Raw genomic sequence first — 6,780 nt, 5'->3', positions numbered from 1 at the left:
CCAACTTTCATCTTTTCATTATATTCCTGGATGTATAATCTTCACAAACGTATCTATTATATTGGATAATTACAAAATTGACCTATGAATTATTAACTCCTCGCGAGGTAGTATTGAAACGGTTTCTTCCTTATCCGGAATTACGAATTTGCATCATGAACGCAAAAGCGGCGCGATCCGTTTTACATCCGGGCATGTGCGTTCATATTTGGTGGCGCCACGGGGGAAAAGTACAATTTTTAACCTGTCATTCGGGTGTTTTGGCCGCGTTTTCAATCGTACGATTCGTTTCTATTATCGGGCCACCTCCTGGTCGACTGAGGAGTCAGCAGTCCTGATATCGCAAGGGAATGTGTCAGGAGATCCAGTGGAAATGTCATAGCATGGCATATATCAGGACCACAATGTTTTCAGAGGCATTTCCAAGGTCATAACAGAACCCAGCTTCGAATTCAGTAAGACATTGGTTCAATTACGATCAAAGACCAATAATCTGACACAGAAGTACAAGTTTGGGCAAGATCACAACAACCTCAGGGGTCATGCAATACCATGCCTGTTCAAGGAACTGAAACGGTTTGCAAGTTTGCATCGTGAACGAAAAATGCAAACCATTTCCTGTCGTTTTTGTCGGATTTCCAGGCCTAACCGATAGAACCATTTCATTTCTTGCATCATGACGGGGCCTAAGTGAAGGTACTTGAGGGCAATGAATAAGCCCCGCCCGCTCACCCCAATCCATTTTCACCATGTCCAGCGCCGACCTCTGGCGCTCCCTTGGGGAGGAAAATTTTGAAATCCTGACCAGGGTTTTTTGTAGAAAAAATTAGTATGAGGGAGCTTGGTGGAGTGTGGCGAGGGAGCGGAGCGACCAAGCGGGGGGTTGGTGCGGAAGGGGGGTTGCTGTGCGAAGCCTTTGAAAATATGAGGTAAAAATGGGACATTTTGAGGCTACTTCAAGGGGAAAATCATAGCTTGAATGTGTGTTTGTCCTTACCATGTAAAACTACAAGAAGGCATATTTTGTAGCCTGTAAGATACAATCAACACAATGAAAAAACTGGCTAAACTTGTTACATTTTTGTAGTTCTTTTGGATTGTGCAACACCTTCAAAGGCTATTCTTCTTTCTCAATATCAACATTTAGCACTTAATAAGAATGTTTCTCAATATAAACATTTGTATACAAATTTTAAAATAGTCAAAAGATTCATATACAAGTCAAGTCAAGTTTTTTATATAAACCAACTTTTCTTTTATCTATATAAACTGAATTTAACTTTGCAAACTATCCACAAATCACCCTTTATATGTGCACATGTTTTAAGAATTAATGATAAATCTAAACCCTATGTTATGAGAAGAAATAGTTTGGTTTGTTAATGTGATATAGCTAGCCACAATAAGCTTACACCATTCTTATGCATGGCTATCATAAGCAACCATTTATTTTATTTTTGCATACTATTTGCTTTTTCTCCCAAGGCAACAGTCACACTACATTCTGTACCACTATGTTGAGCCTTATAATATGTTATATGCAGATAAAATATTCATTTTGTACAGCTAAATCGTCAACAAATGTTTTGTTACAATGTTGTGAGAAACTGCAGACTTGATCTGTTATATTCGCACTTTTTCAAGTTTGCTACAATCTCTGCTGTATCAGTGTGTCACAGGGATATCATGTTTCACATCAAAAGAGTTGTAGCCAGTGTGTGGAGTCAGGTAGGTGGGGCCAGACAGAAAGGGGAGGAGCTAACAACAGAAGGATGTTGCAGTTCTTAGAAATCTATTGGGGGAAAGATTTTATTTACAACATTTTGATGTGATAATTCGTATAGATTACTATGTTTTTAACTACTTTTGTCTAGTGATTTACCCATCTGAATCTAATGTGCGGTCCATGAAAAAGATGTTTTCCCTGTTACTACTTAAAATGAACTCTTCCAACCTCCCATGAACTTATCAATGAGAACGTGGGCATGCTGCTGTGTGCTTTACTCAAAGCCAGAAATTGTTATTTTTGTGGTTTTATTAATGTTTTGGGATATTTTGAGAGTAATGAAGCTTGTAATAATAAGATACATTATTGTATGTTGTTTTTGTTACATGTTCACTGGAAAAAGGATCAGTTTGAAACAGACTGCATGTTGTGAATATGGTAAAGTAATGCTACATTGAAAGAGAAAGTACAATCGGTAATTTGAGTAAGGGGGCGCACGTAGATAGTATCGGGGCGCCGCGCCCCCGTTCCCCGGTTTAAAAAAAGCCCTGCTGACCCTCTGAAACACCGTTTCTTGCATTCTAAGCGACATTGCTGGTTGACCAAGCTAACTTTTTCCTTGGCCCTCCCCCTTAAGGTCAAAAATTTTTCCTAGGCCCTCCCCCAACTCAATATCTTTTTCCTAGGCCCTCCCCCTAATGACTGGACCTCCCCCCGGGTATGCCTAAATACCACAAACGACCACAAATGACTCGGAAATACCACAAACGACCACAAACGACTCTAGTATGCAGTGTATATGGGTCAAAGACCTTGTGTGGCGCTCTGGAGACATTGTTTACACATTTATGAATTTAAAAAACGCAGCAAGTCCTGCGTATTCACCAGTTATTTCAAGTTAGTCCGCCGGTTTCAAGATCGAAGCGATTCTGCGCTGTCAATGAATGCGTGCTTGCATTGAGGCTGAAAAACGCTTAGTATCCAAGTTTTATAAGTTGACAATGATAGAATAGTGCCATGCTATAATCTATGAACCAACAGCGTCCATAGTTTTATCGTCCTGTCGTCTATGGAGCCGTGGAAGGTATCGAGAACTTCCCCATGCAGACTCCTAGCACGGGCGATCCAACATGGCGGCCGAGAATCGCTTCGATCTTGAAACCGGCGGACTAACTTGAAATAACTGGTGAATACGTAGGACTTGCTGCGTTTTTTAAATTCATAAATGTGTAAAAAATGTCTCCAGAGCGCCACACAAGGTCTTTGACCCATATACACTGCATACTAGAGTCGTTTGTGGTCGTTTGTGGTATTTATGCAGACCGCTCCCCCCCACTAAATATCGACCATTCCATTGTAGGGATTGAATTTTCTAAATACATATATGTTGTGGTTATTGACAGGATCATCCTGTCAACAGTAGAAAACTTTGCACTGACCCACTGGACAGAGCCAAATGGAAGCGGAGTGTGAAGACTGGCCGACTGCTGCCTACCCCTGCGTCAGGGAACCCAGCAGCAGTATAATCTAACCATGGATAGTGAGTGAGACTGTTCACAGTAGAGATATCGGCACTGTTGACAGGATTTTTTCCTGTCAACAGCTTGGAATAACTGGCACTGTTGACAGGACCATGAATATTACAACCAATCAGAGCTCAAAGTTTTTTAGCAGAAATTTTACAATCAATCTCAGCCTCCACAGTTGCATGTACCTGTGGCAGGTAGTCACACCTGTGAATTTTTTCTTGGGTGAGGGAATGATTTAGCCATTAGTCTAATCTCTTGGCAATCCTGAATTGGATGGTTTGGTGTTCAAATTTCATTTCATCTTGAAACAAATGGGTAGCCCCTACAACAGTGCATAGTTGATTTCCAAGGGGGCCCATCAAACATACATGTAAATAACAGATACAGGACAAAACGTGGTAACAATCAGTCAAACTTTGAACAACCAGGGACAACATACAGTACAGAAAACATAAAGCCGGTGCGTCAAAACAAAATCAGTGTAAAATCCCAGCCTATTCCTCAGATGTGCAATAGAGTTGTTACAACAAATAACAATTACATATTTGTCAGTTTCAAACTTTGATAAGGCCATACCAATTTAATTTGTTGGTTCTCGGATTTTTTCAGAAAAAAGTTGGAGCGACAGGGCGAAAAAAAAAAAAAAAACTGCAACAAGTCTGGATTCAGGTCCAGAGTTTCAGGTTGGTAATTCCAGACCTGAAACCATGGTATATGTGTGGCAGAATACTTATCCAGTTACAATTACATGAAAAATTTGCATGTAAGCATACATTTTATATTTAATTTCAACAATACAAATGCAAAATAATGTGCAATCAGTATTACAGAAGTACACACAGTAATAAAGCTTAACAGTTGTAATAAATCATCATAGTAAATCATTAACAACATTAAAAAACTTTTAAAAAGTTTTAAAAACTTTTTCAGCATAGTATAATGTCTAATGTAAGTTAGCAACAACAACAAGAAAATGACTTCATTTCACCCAAAAAATAAAAGAGTGCCTGAAACATCTGATTCATTATTCTCTTTGTGAAAGCTGCAGTTTAAGCAAAAAACGCTAGAGGCGTTATTAGTGTACTCCTCATTTGCATGAAATTGCATCTCATTTACATACTTGTGACTGGCTACATGCTGCCTTAGGGACCGTACGGCGTTTAGTGAGGGGGGAGGGCCGGTCGCCAGAGGGTCGGGTCCAAAAAATTTTGCATGGCCCTCCCCCCAGGTAAATTTTTTTTTGCTAGGCCCTCCCCCCAAGACAAAATATTTTTGCTTGGCCCTCCCCCCTCCTATCAACTTTGAAAAAAAATATTCAAGACGCCAATAAAACACTGCGCTCCCGCATTTGGAAATGTGCTTTGCGTCATACTTTTTCATGATTTTCATCGAGAAGCAGATCTCTCACCCCTAGTAAAAAAAGGAAAACAGAATGGCTCAAAATATCTGCTTAATAGAGGGATAAATATCTGCTTCATAGAGGCATAAATATTTGCTTTATAGAAGCTATTTCATTGTTTTGATACTAAAACAACACCTAAAAGCATTTGTACCTGGATTTCTAGTAGATTTGCGCCACGAAGCGGCGCGCGCCCCGCTCCCAAAATTTACGTATTGCAAGCTCGCGGGCCTGAGCGGCTTGACGGAAACTATTTTCAATTTACATATTTTGGACTTTTTCTTGGTTCTGTGGTGGTAATAACTTACGGTAAATCGGGGGAAAAAAATGAAAACCAAAACGACAGCACGATTAGACTTCCAAAACTGTAGTGGGGAGGGGGGCGCCGACGCGTGACGCTGATTTTCCCACGGCGGGGTAAGACCGGTCGCCTCTCTCTAGCCGCCGGCGGGCGTGAGACCGCAGACTTGCAGGAGGTCTTTTAGAAATGCCACGCTTTTTTTGCCACGATTTCCTGCATTGCTTTTTTATGGGAAAATTTGCTGGTTAGATGACATTTCTATGAAAAAAAAATACGAGGGTTTCAAGTTTTTGAGAACGACGTTCCGAACACCATGTTCGGCGCCAAAGGCACGAAGAATCGCAAGGTAGGTCCGGGAGAATTTAGAAATCTTGACCCTCTTAAAAGCTATTTCCTTCAGTTTGAGGAGATATTTTGCTGACAAACAAAGCTAACTTTAATAGCATTTCAATTTAGAAATACAAAATTAAATCCCCCCAAACACATTATCACGATGTCGGTCATCAAAGGCGCGAGGCCGGTCACGTCAAAAGGGATCCAGGGAAATTTGCAAATATTTACCCTCGAGTTCTGAAACGCCATTTCTTACATTTTGAGGGCAATAAGACAGGGGTAAATTTTGCTGGCAGACTAATCTAGAGTTTGTTAACATTTCTGTACGTGAAGAAGGTTTTCGAGGGCGTCATGCATAAGCCCCGCCCCCTCCCTTTCGCATTTTCACTGTGTCCCGAGCGCCAACCTTGGGCGATCCCTTGCAAAGGTCCAGAAAAATTTTGAAATCTTGACCCTCTGAAACGCCGTTTCTTGGATTTTAAGGGACATATTTTGCTGGCAGACCAAGCTATTTTTTTTTTGCTTGGCCCTCCCCCCAAGTAAAAAAATTTTTGCTAGGCCCTCCCCCTGGCAAAATATTTTTTTGCTTGGCCCTCCCCCCCTGGCGACCGGCCCTCCCCCCTCGCTAAATGCCGTACGGTCCCTTAGGCGGCCATTTTGGTTTGCCGAATCGTCATTTTTCAGCACAAATTTCACGATCTATTGGTGGTTTTCGATGATTTACAACACAAAGGAAAACAAAAGCAGGTGATAGTTGTTTTTGCATGTCCAGTACTTGTTTCAGAAGTTTTGTTTAACTGAGCCGAAGTTTGTCGAGCAACTTGTGGGTAAGGGGGCCATGTAACTCTCACGAACATGCAAATGAGTTCTCATGAACATGCAAATAACCTCATGGTCGTGTGGACAATTTTTATTTATTTTTTTTTGAAATTGGGAAAAATAGAAGCGGCGATTCCGAGAACCAACAAATTAAATTGGTATGGCCTAAGACATAGTTTTCTATCTTGTAGAAATGTTACAGTAACTGTATAACACAGTAAGAAATGAACCCATGCATTGTTATGTTGTTACAATTTGGATGTTTTTCCTTCTTTGTTAAATTAGCAATTAAAAATGTAAGTTGCTTCATGTTGCTTCACCCTGGTTTTAAAATTCATAGCGCCAGGGTTACGGATATGGATGTTACCACCATTGCCCAGGGTGGGAAACCAGGGTGAAACCAGCTAAAACCTTTAGTACGACGGCAGCAAAGTATATAAACTAATGATTTGTACGACAAATATAGTACTACTATTATAAGAGCTGAGAATTTTACAAGTTTTATGGTCAGGAGTATAAAGTAGCCAGACGTAACCACTGTAGCTGTTACAGTAGTTGGTTTCCCCTGAATGCCTGATGACCTCACGGGTCATTACATCCGTATCCCTGGCACTGTGAATTATGGGAAGTGTGCAAGTCGTCTATATGGATGATCCTGTCAACAGTAGAAAAC

At 40.7% G+C, this 6,780-nt stretch overlaps 1 protein-coding gene across 1 annotated transcript in view; it reads right to left on the bottom strand.

Annotated features, from left to right (window-relative positions):
• LOC118431143 (uncharacterized protein KIAA2013 homolog) overlaps nucleotides 1–6,780 on the bottom strand; it is a 15,209-nt gene that overhangs the window by 4,221 nt on the left and 4,208 nt on the right. The window lies entirely within an intron of this gene.

Source organism: Branchiostoma floridae, chromosome 14, assembly GCF_000003815.2.
Source record: "Branchiostoma floridae strain S238N-H82 chromosome 14, Bfl_VNyyK, whole genome shotgun sequence".
In the NCBI taxonomy this organism is placed as follows: Eukaryota; Metazoa; Chordata; class Leptocardii; order Amphioxiformes; family Branchiostomatidae; genus Branchiostoma; species Branchiostoma floridae.
Note: the sequence above shows the minus strand (reverse complement) of the source record. Positions and strands in the feature narration are given on the sequence as shown.